We start from the raw sequence: 16887 nt of genomic DNA, 5'->3' as shown, positions 1-16887 counted from the left end.
TAAACCAGAACATGTATCATGACTTGTGACTTATGATGATTATGATTATTATTATTATGGACTAACCATTTTTATTATTTGAATTATTGAGCATCCCTGGGACGGTTCTACCTCCTGGATATTCACTGCGACTACCCTCTTATAAGCCCTTTATGTGGTGTCGCTGAGATGCCCGACTGTGGCATACTTGTCATTTATTTCACTTATCTAAGCCCTTTATGTGGTGTCGCTGAGACGCCTGACTATGGCATGCTTATTTATTTACTTTATAAGCCCTTTATGAGGTGTCGCACAGACGCCCGACTGTGGCATGTTTGTTACTTATTTCACTTATAAGCCCTTTATGTGGTGTCGCTCAGACGCCCGACTGAGGCATGCTTCATGTTATTGTCCTTTTGAGGCGTCGCTTCAGACACCCGATCGGTGCATTCTATTTCTACTCTCTGATTGCATACTCATGTTTTATATAAACAACCTGCTTGCGTGCATCATGGATTTTTATTTCGTGACTGACGTTATGATCATAGAATATTTCAGAGCATGATTATCCCTTTTTATATTGTACCAGTGTTCATAATGTTTGCGAGTACATTCAAAGTACTCACTGGCTTGTCCCTGGCTATTGTCTTGGCCAGATTTCGTGCAAGGAAAGGAGCGTTGCGATGATAGCCCCAGAACACACGCAATGGTGACAGCAGCCTCGCGAAGATAGGAGTTATCCAGGTCAGCTGTTCCTGTGGGAAATGGAGTCCCATAGATGCAGATGAACAACAAACCGCTTCCGCCATCAGCCACTAGAAACCATTTGTTGTACTCATAGGCCACAATGGTCTTGTACTACATATTATGTACGTTGCTTGGAATTTCTGTATCAAGTTGGTGCCTCATCAGCTAACAGTAATCCTGGGGCTGATGAGCACAAGGATCATTTTCTGGGAAAATATATCCCGAAAAATCCGGTCCTGACAACCTTGGTATCAGAGCCAGGCTGACTATTGGCTAATCCTATCTTGGCCAGGTCAATAAACCTAGGTTAACCTATCCACCAGACCATAACCCAACCCCCGCCAAGCTTCTCGTGTAAGATAGCCACACGGTGACCCCGACACCTTTTGGCAGTCGGTGCCCAACCTATCAACCTAGCCCGTCGATCACGCGCCAGTGACCTATGCCTAAATAGTCTCTTTCGCAAGCGTGCGAAGGAAGACTCCGTCCCCTTTTCTATAAAAAGGACACGCTAGCCTCAACACAGCACAGCACAGCCTCTCCCCCAAACCGAGCTATAATGCCTGGACCCATTGTTCACAATGAGACCACAGCAACCAACCTTGGAGGTTTTGTGACCGTGCTCGCAAACCTCACCCGCCGTGCCTTTGCATTAGAAGAGCCCCCAGAATATGTTGTGTACCAAGGGCCCATGAGCGGTGAGAGCCATAAATTCTGGGCCACTGTGCACATCTATGGTAGGGGTCTATCGCCAGAACGCCCCTACAGGTTCACCGGAAGGACAACTTCCTTTGAGCCACAAGCCATCCAACTAGCTGCTCGAGAAGCTATAGTTCAACTCCGGCACTTGTCGCCCGGAGTTAACTATCGCTCGTTCTACTACTACCCCAGCCGTGACGGGTATGGTAGGCCACCCCAGGTTGCCAACGGAGATCACGAGACGGATCCTGCACTATTGCATCTGGTGCGCTATGTAAGTGCACTAGAGGAACTGTTCGATCAAATCACCCTTGATCTGATCGCAGCTCGTGGGGAACTGGTTCGCCGAGCCCCGGCAAGAGGAGAAGATGAGCCCGACGCTGACAACCCAGTCATGTTGTTCGGACAGCCGATCGAGTCCTTGAGGTCTGCCCCAACCATCGACCAAAATGCTTTGGTGTCCCCAAAAGTGCTTCGTCGCCTTTTGGGAACACGCTCCAACGGGATTGTGGCCAACAACCCCCGCGATGGTCACCATCGCTACCCCGACCCTGCAGCCCCTCAACTCCATCCAGTTAACCCCGATGGTGAAGCCCATGGAGAAGCCTCGACGTCCACAAGGCACGCCCGCTTAGATATTAACGAGGTAGACTAAGTCACTCGAGTAGTACCGAGCCTTAGTATTTCTACGCCTCGTAATTGTGTGATCTTGTAGTGCCAAAATTAAATGTTGTCTGCTTGTGCGCCCCTATATTTTAATAGTAGCCACGCATGAGTATGTTGGCGTACGGTTACATTTTTAATTCCGGGCGTAGCCACCAAAAACCACCCCCGACGACACCCACAGTAATACATCACTTTTGTGAGATATGTGTATCTGTAGCATTGACCCCGACCCCATAGAGCAGAACCGACAAACTAGTTACCCTTCACCACGGTAAATAACCCAGCCCCAATGCTATATAAAAGGCCACCTCGTGACCTTGCCAAGTACCCCTCACCTTGTGCACAACACTCACAACCATTTCTTTGCCATGCTAAGCCCTAGTATTTATCTGAGAACTCCAGACGCAACCCCGGGTAGTTTTGTTAAAATATTGTGGGACTTTACCTGCAGTACCATGAGTGTTATCCATCCACCCGGTACGAGTTGCTCAAATCGAGGATCACCCCATCCACCTTGAAATATTGGGCAGTGGTGCACATCCCTCCCGCAAACCCAAACCAAGACCCAACAGAAGTCTCCTTCGTGGGGAAATCCATGCCGACTCCGCAAATGGCCATAGAAGCTGCTGTGTACGAAGCGCTTGCTCATCTTCGATTCGCGGTACCCTATGCCAGCGAACGAGGGTGTTATTACTTTCCGAGTCATGCAGCACTCGGAGAAGTAGCATCTTTTCCCGGTGGACGAATCGAAAGAGACCCAGTACTGGCCAACCTTGCCCAGTATGTTACCGCTCAAGAGCGTTTGAGTCAGCGGGCAATGGGTTATCTCCAGAGCCTCGCTGATTTAAATCCTCAGATCGCTATTGGCAGACCACTGAGACCTGACCAGGAGAGACGCATTCATCGGCTAGTCAATCAGCTTCCCCCGATAGAAGAGGAGTGTGCCCCAGTACCAGAGACGTTTTCTCAGGACCCTGTCCATTTACCGTTTTCATTATAGACGTCACTGCTATGTTTATTGTCCCAGCATTGAATTATGTGTTGCAACTTGTGCGTGGTATCCTAAATTTGTGCGATGAATTAAATTTTTTGTTTCAATTAATGTGAGTAGTTTGTACTACTGTTAATTGTGATTAACTGTTTTCACTCTCAGTAAATTTTGAAGTGAGATTTCTTTCCCTGAGTTGTTGCAGCATATATCTCTTCACGACATAGATTTTTATTCACGCAGCACCATAACAGCAGACTCACAACCACAACCACTCGACCACGTGCGCTAACTGCAAAGCCTCGTGCACATGTTGCACCTAACCGATCACCTCCCTAACACACCACAGTCTCTGAAGGAGAGATTTGTGGGTAATTATTCGGGCGCAAGTTGCCCCCAGCACACTGACAACAGTTAGCACTCGATGCCGCACTTAATCCTCATGATCACCGCCACCGCGGAGAGCAAACACTCGAGCAGCAGCATCACGACAAGCATCAAGGATCATCGCGCACAGGAGCACGGAGAACCCCAGCAATGCCGCCAGACCTCCGCACACCAGGATCATGCACCAGTCCGGCATCACCCCCGCCATTAGAGCCTCGTCTCGAGCTCCTGCACACAGAAATGGAGGAGAAGGAAGGAGAAGGAGGAGCGAGGCCAGGTGTGAGGAAGAAGGAAGGAGCACCGCGGTCATTTTATAGCTCGAGATCGGTGTACGGTGGGCGAGGTCCACCAGCGCCGCTCGTCGCTCGATCGCCGGTGTTCGGAAGCGAATCCGCAAGCAGTGTCGATAGTGCACTGGCCCGCGAGGTGAGTGCACGTTGCACCGGCAGCTAGCACGCCGCGTACTACCGCAGTACGGCCTAGATGCCCTACGCGCTAGATGTCGCCGGTGGAGAAAGCGCGGGAAAGCACGCGAGAGAGAGAGAAAGAAGAGAGGGCCAGAGGTAGAAGAAGAGACTGACAGTGGGCCCCGGGTCCACCTGTCAGCCAGAGAGAGCACTGTGCTCTCGGGTACGACCAGCGTATTTTAGTAATTTAGAATTTTATTCTAAATTTACTATAACCAAAGTAGAAATATCTCGTTTTTCCCCAACCATGGACTTTTCCACGCAGCGCCAGTATTCCACACTGTAGTTTTACACCACTTAATTGCCCACTCACTGTAGCCACATTTTATTGCATGAATAGGATCGTTATTTTTTTGTGATGGTAGGAGTAATATTTTCAAAACAGCCCTTAGCAAATCTCAAGGACGAGATTTTTCTTAAGGGGGGTAGTGTTGTAACACCCCAAAAATTTAACCATGATTTATCAATTAAAATTTTTCCAGGAAATTAAATTTTTATTTTCTGGATTTATCTTTTGATTTCAGAACCTCTCTTTTTCTTTGATATTGTGGAGTTTTTACCCCAAGTGAAAACTTGCCAAAAATATTATTGGACTTGTATACCCTCTCAAGAAAACATTTCTTTTATCAGTGGATTTATTTGCATAATTGTTTTTCCTGAGCTTTATTCTTTTAAAAATGATTTTTATAAGCTTTAGAGCCTCTTTTGCACTACAACCATTTGATAAATGCATTTAAAATTTTCACCAAAATTTGGGGATGTCATGTGATGTTTCCACATCACTTTTGTGCAAAAATGTCTTTTAGTCATTTGGAGATTTTGAGCTCTACCCCAAGTTTTCAAATCTGGTCCAGTTTGCACTTTTGCACTACAACCTATTTAAATATTCCTTTAAAACTTGCACCAAAATTAGGGGATGTTAATAGGAGTATAATATTCAACTTTATGCAAAAACCCATTGATGTTCTTTGAAAAATTTGAGCAAAACATCCTCTTTTACTCTCTGGTCCAGTGAGGTGTTTTCTACTACAACCATATTTTAACTTGCCCTAATACCCATGATTCTTTTTCCTGCTTATAAACCACCCTACAAAACCCTTAAGTCCAGGAGAGTGGACCCATTGGAGTATTTTTGGTTCATGCAATTACAGCCTTTAGTTTCTGTCCAGATTTGGTTTTCTCAAAAACTTGCACTAACAAGTTTTTGTTTTTGACAAACTAACCTTGCCACCCTCTTTATCATCCAAAGAGACTATGATCTGGAGTTTTTGGCCACCCCAAGAGTTGCCTAGATGCCCTTGGCATTCTGTCAAACACCTTGAGTGCATGAACAGAATTGGCATGAGCCCTAGTTTGCATTTTGAACCTGCTTGTTTTGCCAAACTAGCATGTCCACTAAGCTCATAGATGACTCTAACCTAGACCTGCTAACCCCCAGCCTCATCCAAGCCCCCTAGCACACGATGGCATTGCGTCGAGCACCTGGCGTGCGTGCTCTGGGCGTGGCCAGAGCGCGCGTTTTGCACGTGTGTGCACCCGAGTCGCCGCGTCCCACTGCCGCCTCCCCGCACTCGTTCTGATCCATTCCCACTCGCAGCCAGCGTGCCCCGACCTCTCCCTCATCACAGAGCCGCCCTGGCCACCCCTGGCACCCCACAGCACCACCACCGCAAGCCGCCACCGCTGCTCCGACAGCCTCTGCCATGGACGGCGCCGCCCGAGCCACAGCCGCGCGCCAGCTCGCCCCCTTCAGCTGTGGGGAGTTCGTGGGAATGCGCCGACCAGCCCCAACCGCCTCACGTCGCCCTGCTGCAACAGAACGGCGGTTCGCCGGCGTCCTTATCCACGGCCGCGGGAACCGACCTCGGCCGCCTATAAAAGGAACCCCCGAGCTCCTCCAAACCCCCAGGCAACCACAGGCCATCCCTCTGATGCCCCCATAGCCGGCAATCGATGGGGAGAGGCCGTCTTCCACATCTCCGGTCAGCTCGGCCGCCGCCACGCTCCGGTGCCGTGCGCCGCGAGCAGAGCCCACCTAGCCCAGCCAGCACCACCGTCCGACCCCCCTCGATCTTGCGGAGCCACCCAGCCTCTCAGCTTCGATCGGGAGCCACCATAGCCCAAGTCCCCAATCCCCCCGAAGCCGCCGTGCGCCACAGAGCTCGCCGCCGGCGACTCCCTTCACCCCCATGACCCTCTCGACCACCGGGAGGATCGCCCTAGCACAGTGAACCTATCCCCGCCGTCGGAGCCCCACGAGGAGCCGCCAATCGCCGGCGTCGATCGCCGGAACCCCGCCACCGCTCGAACAGAGGAGGAGGGAGGCGCGGGTGACTGGTCAAACCTGACCAGTGGGCCCAAGGGACCCACTGTCAGTGACCCAGCGACGGCCCGCGCTGGTTTAAGTGAAAGCGTAAAACCCAGAGTACGTCTCCTCCGTATTCTTATTCAAACCGTTTTTTTTTCTTTTTCTGTTTTGTTTTAAAAACAGATTTTGACTAAACTTTGACTGACTATAACTTTTTAAATATAACCCCAAATGATTTGATTCTTTTTCTGTTGTTTCTCAAAATTGGTCTAGTTTATTTTCATATTTATTTGAAAAAATTCAGACAACTTTTTTGTACTGTTTTAAAACTATGTGTTAATTTGAATTTTCTCAAAATAGGATTTTTGGAGGGAGAAGGAAACTTTCAAAAGTTTTGGAATGCACCCTGCCTCTCCACCACTTGAAGCAAGCATTCTGAACCCTGGCATAATATTTTTGTGTGTTGTTTGATATGTTTACAACACCCCTTGTCTCGAAGTTTTCGTTATTTTATGCGATGATATGATCTACGCATGAGTGCATAATGAAGATTCTTTGCTGTTGGAAATGGATGCGTTGTGATAGTAATCACCATCGCATGCCTTTCATGCATACCGAAAGGACTCCGGGAAAGCCTCTGTCTTGGGTAGACACGAGCTTGTCTCTAGTTCCTCGTCGAGACGGTTGTGTCCGGTATGGCATGATGAGGTATGATGAGTGGTGATTCTGTCTATTGGTTGAAAAATATTTGTTATGCTAATCATGCAGGAAATACTTAAACCTCCTGAGTCGACCATAGATCAAGTCTTGTTCCAGTAACCCTCATACTTGTTTCGTACTACCACTTGTCCCTGCCATATGTAGGGTACGGTTTAGTAAGTTGTCAAACCCTTTCTAGCACACACCGTACAGAGAGGCCATGGTGGAAGATACCGGCTGGAGCCGGTAGGTATGCCACCTGGTCTGGGGGCATGCGTGTTTCCGGTGGGGACCGAGAGGGGGGCACCCCTTAGTAGCGTGCGGTATAAATTTGATCCCATGCTAATCGAGGTTGTAGCCTCCCCACTTAGAGTTTTGCTTGACAGGTGTCGTGGGTGATTCCAGACACCGGTAAGTTAAGCTAGTGTGTGCGGGTCAGGTGTGTTTTCAATTAAAAGACCGTAAATGGAATTAGTCCCGATGGACTAAAGGAATCCGTTACTCGTGGGTAAAGAGTACACCCTCTACAGAGGTTAAATCTATTCGACTAGCCATGTCCATGGGTAAGGACTACAGTCTGGGATGGGTCAAGTGTCGGTCTTCGGAGGAGAAACTGTTAAACCAGAACATGGATCATGACTTGTGACTTATGATGATTATGATTATTATTATTATATGGACTAACCATTTTTATTATTTGAATTGTTGAGCATCCCTGGGACGATTCTACCTCCTGGATATTCACTGTGACTACCCTCTTATAAGCCCTTTATGTGGTGTCACTGAGACGCCCGACTGTGGCATACTTGTTATTTATTTCACTTATAAGCCCTTTATGTGGTGTCGCTGAGACGCCCGACTGTGGCATGCTTATTTATTTACTTTATAAGCCCTTTATGAGGTGTCACACAGACGCCCGACTGTGGCATGTTTGTTACTTATTTCACTTATAAGCCCTTTATGTGGTGTCGCTCAGATGCCCGACTGAGGCATGCTTCATGTTATTGTCCTTTCGAGGCGTCGCTTCAGACACCCGATCGGCGCATTCTATTTCTACTCTCTGATTGCATACTCATGTTTTATATAAACAACCTGCTTGCGTGCATCATGGATTTTTATTTCGTGACTGACGTTATGATCATAGAATATTTCGGAGCATGATTATCCCTTGTTATATTGTACCAGTGTTCATAATGTTTGCGAGTACATTCAAAGTACTCACTGGCTTGTCCCTGGCTATTGTCTTGGCCAGATTTCGTGCAAGAAGAGGAGTGTTGCGATGATAGCCCCAGAACCCACGCAATGGTGACAGCAGCCTCGCGAAGATAGGAGTTATCCAGGTCAGCTGTTCCTGTGGGAAATGGAGTCCCATAGACGCAGATGAACAACAAACCGCTTCCGCCATCAGCCACTAGAAACCATTTGTTGTACTCATAGGCCACAATGGTCTTGTACTACATATTATGTACGTTGCTTGGAATTTCTATATCAAGTTGGTGCCTCATCAGCTAACAGTAATCCTGGGGCTGATGAGCACAAGGATCATTTTCTGGGAAAATATATCCCAAAAAATCCGGTCCTGACAACAACTCCAGGGAAAGATTCAGCTCAGTCATTGCGCCGCAGTAGTAAGGACTAGTGAGCAGTCAAATCACAGAGCCCCACCTTCACCACAGTAAGTTGCTAAGGCGAAGCAACCATCATTTCTCTATTCCTTGAATCCTCTAGTACTCCCATATTCCCAGAGTAATAAGTTGGCCGGCGAAACAACCATCACTTCACCTTTCCCATAGTAAGTACTAGTACCTCCTTTTTCACTCTAGAAACAACCACACGCGAATATTGGTGGTAGCAGCACAGCAACTGAATCAAACATCGAAACCAACCAATGAACTACTAGTAATGGTGAGTGTTTGCTAGTATCATGTACTCCATCTGTCCATGTATATAGGGCTTAATGTGTTTTCCGAGACTAACTTTAGCCCTATTTGGATCCATGGGTTAGAGTTAGTTTGAGTTAGTTTGAGCTAGTTGGGGCTCAAATAGCCCTAAAGTATCCAAGCATGAGGGTTAAATTGGAGCAAGTTGTACCGAACCCACCAAAAAAAACTATCCCACCCAAGAGGTGCTAATTGGAGATAGTTCTCATTGGGTCCACTGGAAAATCACTTTTCTCTCTCCATCAAGTGCATTTATTGTCAATCTAATCCTGTCACCCAAACACCTCTTTGGCTACAGTTAGTTCAGGGTTAGTCATGAGTTAGTCTAACCTCTAGCTAAGTTAGAGTATCCAAACGGGAGCAGTTTAGGACATGCAAGTTGCTCAAAGCATATAGTCCAATTCGTACGTGAAAGGATCCTTTTTTAAACGGAACATTAAAGGGTCTTCGAATGATATAATTTTTAAATTATATAAAATCTTATCAATAGTCAAAGGAATCCTCGAAGAATACATTAGGCCCTATATAAAATCTTATCAATAGTCAAAACCAAGTGTTCTAAACGAGTTCAAAATTAGAAACTGGACCCACTCACGGCACGGCAATCCTGTCTCGTTTGGTACGTCGGTCAAAGCGCTTACTCTTCTTGGCATAACAATAGAGTACATTATTATTTTTAGAATGCTCTTGGCATGTCGGTAACATGTGATGAGTTAACCGACCTCAATAGACGGCAAAAACGCCAGCCCGCCGCACTTTGAGAGAGACGAGGAGCGAAAAGCGATACGGGCTGCTGGATTACTAGAGCTAGGTGTCGCACGGAGGCCAAGAAAATGGTGATAGCGTGGGTTAGCCATGTAGTATGATGTAACTACACTGGGCTGCCGTGTTTCGTACTCTTCCAGTCCACTGGAGATGATTGGTTGATTTTATATCGCTGAATAATATAAAATATTATGAGTGGAGACGCTCCACCACGAGGTTCCTTGCTCCTTCTTGGTCGTCAGGAATCTATGCTTTTTCACTCTTTTTTATTGATGTGAGCTTTGTTCATCCTTTTTCCAACACGCGGCAACTAGTAGAACGACGAGAAGCTTGTTTACTATGCCTTCTCCCTCTCCAACACGTGCACGGTGGCTTGCAGCACGAGGAGAAACTTTTGCTGTGGTGGACGTGCAGCAGTTCATAGTGGGAGTAACATACTCCTAGGTAGTAACATAGCGCAGTCCAAGACAAGTTTGCTTATGTGGCATGTATTTAATGAGGAGAGATGTGTTTAGAGTAACATAATATGTAGTGTGGGGCACAAGCGAGTAGTCCATTGTAGAAACTAGGGTGGTGCCGAATTAATTCTGCATGTAAATAAGCTTGTAACCATGGATTTGGGGCTCTTTCCCCTCTCTTCTTTAATGAATGATACGCACACTCGTGCGTATTCGAGAAAAAATATGTTACTGTAACATGGTGCTTTCCAAGAAAGGATGAGTCTACAAGGTAATAAATGAAGCCAACTAGTATGACACTACTACTATGTTACTTTGCATTATGGAGGTAGTAACTTAGACTAGTGTCATATGCATGACACTAGTCTAAGTTACTCTGCACTATGACCAGCCTAAGAGCATGGTTAATGGTATAGCCAGCTGATGGCTATAAGAAACTGCCATGTCATGTATAGCCATCATTTATAGTCACTCATATAGTAGTGTGGGCTACAAGGTTGGCTATAACATCACTTAGTGCTTTTTTCAACCTTATCTCTTTCTCTTTCTTCACATTTATTCTATTTGTCTAGGAATCCACATATAGCTAGGCTCTTGCATGAGAGCCCACTCCCCATAATTTTCCTCGTCATCATCTGAGTCCTAGAAGATCTCACCCACATCATCATTAGGCATGCAGTCACCTTGATAGACAACATGCACAGAAGGAGTAGAGGCGACTGAGGACGCACCACGTCGTGGGTACTCCATGCGTGCTCATGTGCATGCAGCGTGCGTGCTTTTCCATTGGTGCTAGCTCTAAGGCCGAGGCTGCGGTCATCTTCGTCTCTGACTAGTCGTTGAGCAACGACGGCAAAGAGGTGCTACAAGAGGTGTGTAGGCGTCGTTGTGTGCGAGCTTCGCCATAGCACGACGAACCGGACGTCGCCGCAAATGGCGCACGCCTCCATGCAGCCGAGTGTGTGCGCATGCATGTGTTATTCACGTGCATTTTGCGGCCGAGTGTGTGTGCATGCATGTGTTATGTACATGTGTTGTGTGCTCCATGTTGTGTGTGTATGTGCATGAGTTGGATCGGCATGAGTTAGTGCGTTGGCGTGTGTACATGCGTGGCTGCATGCATCCTATACATGCGTGGCTTCTTGAGTGGTTATCAATATAAACTACTCCCTCCATTCCCAAACATAAGTCTTTTTAGAGATTCCAACAAGTGACTACATACGAAGCAAAATGAGAGAATCTATACTCTAAAATATGTCTACATACATCCGTATGTTGTAGTTCATTTGAAATGTCTGAAAAGACTTATATTTAGGAATGGAGGGAGTATAAAACATCTTCAACTTAACATCCTGATGTATCGTCTCAAGTGGTTAGCGAAGAGTTCATGTTCTTTTATTTGTTTATAGGTGGGCGGGCGGCAAAAAACAGGGGGAAACGCGCAAGGTTCCTTGCTCCTTCTCGGTCGTCGGGAATCTATGTTCTTCAACTCTTTTTTTATGTGAGCTTTGTTCATCCTTTTGCCAACACGTGAGACATCTAGCATCAAGGTGCACGTGTCATCCAAGAAAATGGAGATAATCAGATAAGCAGTGCGTAAGTGAGTCGTGCACTTCGATGGCACCTACTACACAATATTTTTTCTCCTCGATGGCACATGAATAGTGCACATACTCAATGTCGGAGCACGGGATGGGGGAGTAGCCATGACATGGTCAGCCCTTTTTTGGGGAGAGTGCGTACTAAATAACTTTGATGTGTCCCGTCAACTCACAGAACGACGAGAAGCTTGCTTACTACGCCTTCTCCCTCGCCAACGCGTGCGCGGTGGCTCGCAGCATGAGGAGAAACTTTTGCTTACAAGCGGTGGACGTGCAGCAGTTCATTTGGTGTCAGATTGCCAGAAGTACTACTATAGTAACATCATTATTATTCAACTTCTAGAAGAGGCGAAGAGCCAAGCGCAAGGTCACCAACTAACCTTAGGCTAGGCATAGTGGGAGTAACATAAGTAGGGGTACCTCCCTTTTTTATTCTAGAAACAACCACACGTGAATATTGGACGGTAGCAGCACAACAACTGAATCAAAAAATCAAAACCAACCAATGAACTACTACTACTAGTGAGCGTTCGCTAGTATCATGTACTCCGTCTGTCCATGTATATAGGGCTTAATGCGTTTTTCGAGACTAACTTTGGCCCTGTTTGGATCCATGGGTTAGAGTTAGTTTGAGCTAGTTGGGGCTCAAATAACCCTAAAGTATCCAAACATGAGGGCTAAATTGGAGCAAGTTTCCCCAAACCCAACAAAAAAACTATCCCACCCAAGAGTCGGTAACATGTGATGAGTTAGCTGACCTCAATAGACGGCGAAAACGCCAGCCCGCCGCACTTTGTTCATCCTTTTTCCAACACGCGGGACATCTAGCATCAAGGTGCATGTGTCATGCAAGAAAATGGAGATAAGCAGTGTGTAAGTGAGTCGTGCACTACGATGGCACCTAGTGCTACGCAATATTTTTCCTCCTCGATGGCACGTGAGTAGTGCACGTACTCAATGACCGAGCACGGGATGGTAGCCATGGACATGATCGGCCCTTTTTGGAGAGAGTACTAAATACTACTACATATTAACTTTGATGTGTCCCGTCAACTCGCAGAACGACGAGAAGCACACACTGAGACTACCCAAAGTGGGAGTAACATCTACACTCTTATAAAAACATAGTTGGTGATGATGGTGTGCCTGCCATCCTGCAATATAGGCCGTCCGATTTATATCTGATGAATAGGAAGGAAACTATGGCTATTTTGCAAAAAGTACCCACACATCTCTCCACATTTGCAAATAAGGCCTTCCCTCGTTCATCCTTTTCTCTCACAAGATAAAGTAGTCATACAAATGCATCTTGATGTTACGTGCAACGCACGGGCATCTTGCTAGTAGGTAGTAACATCACACATGTCTAGATGAAGTAGATGATGTGGCAAGCAATAAATGAAGAAATCATACAAATGCATCTTGATGTTACGTGCAATGCACGGGCATCTTGCTAGTAGGTAGTAACATCACACATGTCTAGATAAAGTAGATGATGTGGCAAGAAATAAATGAAGAAAGAGAGGAAAGTGGTAACATCACACATATCAAGGCAAGATGTGTCTATAGCCTAATAAATGAAGTGTTGCATGTTACCACACATATGTTACCCCCCTCAGACTGTTACTATAGAGGTAGTACTAACATAGACTAGTAACATGAGTAACATGAGCATGTCACTAGTCTATGTTACTACCCGTTGTGGCTAGTCTGAGGGGGGTGTCTCCAACAGTGTTCCTCGGCTCGCACCTCTTGCATCATGGTGGTCGAGCTTGGAGTCATTCATCTGGTACATGTGGCATCTCATATCTAGACACAAGGTGACGTACACTGTTAAGGTCCACGGTCAAGGGGGTCAGGGCGGACGCGACCTCTCACTGCGTCAACCATTTGAAGCGGCGCGCCGGCCCAGGGCGCCGCCCGCTACACTCCCAGCTGTACCCGCCTCCTCGCCGCATTCAAAAACCTACATTTAAAACCCCGTGGAATGCGAGAAACCAACTCTGGCCACACACGTCCGTTCAGGAGCAGGACGCCGGCCAAGCTCCTCCTTCCACCATTTTGTCCACTCTTTCGGCGGCATCCGATGAGCAGGAAGAGTAGTTCTCTGGCATAAAAGCCGTCTGGGTGGCCCGCCGAGCCCGGCAGTTACGAGCGAGGCAGCTCGCTTCTCCACCTACCTTGCCTAGCCCGTCGGAGGCAGTTGCCGCACTAAGCCAGCACGTGGTTCTGCAGCTGGCCTCTCCAATACTAGTCAAGGAAGAGTGCCGAGTTGCTCCACGCCGGCTTGTCGGGGAGCACGGCGGCACGGGCATCATTGCTGCCCTCGATGCCGCCGCACCGTACATCACCTCCAGTGTCTGCGACTGCACCATCCGTCGTCGACGTGCTCTTAGCCGCGACATGTAGGAAGGGAAAGAAGCCGCCACAGATGTCGATGACGTGATACGGCTACGCGGATGTCGACGACGTGATGGGCAGCACGTCTCCGCCCGCCGCCATCATCGAGGAGAAGTAGAACACAGAAGGCCGCAGCCGATTGTATCCCATGAAGGCCACCGCCGAGTCGACGCCGGCGAATACAGCCGGTGTCTTGCACGATTCTTCTTCTGCCGGATGCTGGAGGAGGACAAAGAGATCGGGTGGCGACCATTTAGATTAGGTATTTTAATTCTACCAGGCTAGTTGTAATGGGAGTATTATAAGTAGTATCATGCATGCCAACTAGTAGTAGGCAAATTTGATGAGGTGGCGCAGAATTAAATGAAGAAAGAGAGAGTTGAGTATCATATTATGATACCGTATGGAATTAAGACCTCTTCCAATGCAAATGTGCTTAGATGAGGTGCTAAGTGCATTAAATGGCTTAGCAACTCAAGTCTCCAATGCATAGGTGCTTAGTTTGTTGTTGCTAAGCTTGCTTCATTTAATTAGCTATAGACTCAAAACTGTCTTTCCACCGTTTCTTCCTGTGGTCACCAAACTAGTCTCTCTCTTCTTAATTAACTTGCCACATCATATTTTATGCCTACGTGGCAGGCTTAGCAGCTATACATGGTGGAGCACTGGAAGAGGCAAAGGCCGGTCATAGTGGGGACTAACTTATACTGTAACATATTACTATGTTACTCTAAAGATCTCTCTCCTCATTAACTATATGCCACATAAGCAAAATTTTCTTGGAGTGCACTATGTTACTAGTACCTAAGTTACTCCCACTATGAGGAGGGCGACGAGCCGACGAGGTAGCCCGACGACCCCTTGGGCTTGAAAGGCACCCGCATGATGTCCTCTCCTCGTAGGGAAGGTCGGGGTCCATTGGGTACATCTCCGACGACATCCGCGGCTTCCGACGGCGTCGTTGCCATTTCATTAGTGTAAATAATTAGTCAATTCCTAGTCAACAATCAAAACCGCCTAAACACTAAAACCGCTCAAGGGGGTGATATACCCGGTTTTAGATATTTGAGGGTAAAAATCGTACGAAATTGACTTTGGGGGGTTATTTGTCCATCAGCCTACATTTGAGGGTGAAAAATATACTTCTTTCAATGGTCCGCTTGTCAGAGTATCTATATCTATATCTATATCTATATATATACTCTTATAAAAAATAGAGTTGGTGATGATGGTGTGCCTACCATCCTGCAATATAGGCCGTCTGATTTATATCTGACGGATAGGAAGGAAACTATGGCAATTTTGCAAAAAGATACCCACACCCCTCTCCACATTTGCAAATAAGGCCTTCTGTTGTTCATCCTTTTCTCCCACAACATAAACTACTCATACAAATGCATCTTGATTTTCCGTGCAACGCATGGGCATCTTGCTAGTTCTTTTTAGATTTATAACATGTGGGACCGAGTGTGAGCGAACCGACCTCAATCGACGGCAAAATCGCCTGCTGGACGCACTTTGAGCGAGACGAGGAGCAAGAAGCGATACGGGCTAGTCGTGTCATGCAAGAAAATGGCTGGTCTCATGTTTAAAACTTTTTATACTATAGTAGAGGTATATGTAGATGTAGTGTAGACGTAGATGCAGATGCAGATGTAGATGTACATGTTGAGATGTAGAGATAAGTGAGACTCACCAACGGTCACCAACGTAGGCCGAGTACATGCACGAATCACCCACAAAAAAAGGAGTACATGCACGAAGAGAAAAATTGCACGCACGGACTCACGTGATAATTTGACGCGTTTGGTAGTTGTTCACTTAGTGGAGGGTCGGGTGACGGTGTCCTGGACTAGGGGGTACTCACCACGTCGTCTCCCGATCAGCTAGATTGGGCTGAGGACCCCCATGGCCGTATACTCATGGGCCAGTTCGGACAGCTCCTGCCGCATACAAGGAAGACTCCACAAGACTTGGCGCCCAAGACAAGGACTCTCCTAAACCCTAGGCCTCCGGTGTCTTATATAAACCGAGGCCAGGCTAGTCAATAGACAATTTCATATTCATTACTACAATCTCGTGGTAGATACATGTACCCTGTACTACACCCATATGAAAACAATCTTTGAGAGAGCCCGAAGCTGGGTAAAATCCCATGTCCATGTTACCATCGCTCCAAAACGCCTAGCTTAGGACCCCTACTACGAGATACGCCGGACATTGAACCGACATTGGTGCTTTCATTGAGAGCCTGCTGGGTGATCATCGCGGATCGATGGGATGATTAGGTGATATTCTTTTAGTTAGATCTATTCTATATAATTTTGCTTTCCTGCAAAATCGTTGATATGTTTGCTATTTGTTTGCAGTCGGATAAGATCGTAAAAATCTCAACAGCAGCGGTTGTATCCGCCGTTTGGTAATATGTCGGATCCGAACTGCCGGATCGTAAAAATCTCAACAACAGCGGCGGTTACCAGCCGAGGAGACCACGCAGGGCGTACTGCCCATGCAGATTCTTCTAGGGTGGGCCGGCCAAGAGCTCACATCGACGGCTGCACAGGGAGATCTCATCCTCCTTTTCTCCTTATTATTTAATCAAGCTGTACTTTTCATCAATTTTTTGTCCTTCATCTGCTCATGTGCTACAGCTAGTTTGCTTTAGCTTTGCTATATACTAACCCGTGTGCAGACCGTGAAAGCCTACTTTTGTTTTTTATATTATTCACATAGCAACGCTGCTGTACGGGTCGGTACTTTCTGCTGGCATGATATACTGATGG

Source organism: Triticum aestivum, chromosome 6D (genome assembly GCF_018294505.1).
Source record: "Triticum aestivum cultivar Chinese Spring chromosome 6D, IWGSC CS RefSeq v2.1, whole genome shotgun sequence".
In the NCBI taxonomy this organism is placed as follows: Eukaryota; Viridiplantae; Streptophyta; class Magnoliopsida; order Poales; family Poaceae; genus Triticum; species Triticum aestivum.
The sequence above is the reverse complement of the archived record's forward strand: the minus strand, read 5'-3'. Positions refer to the sequence as shown.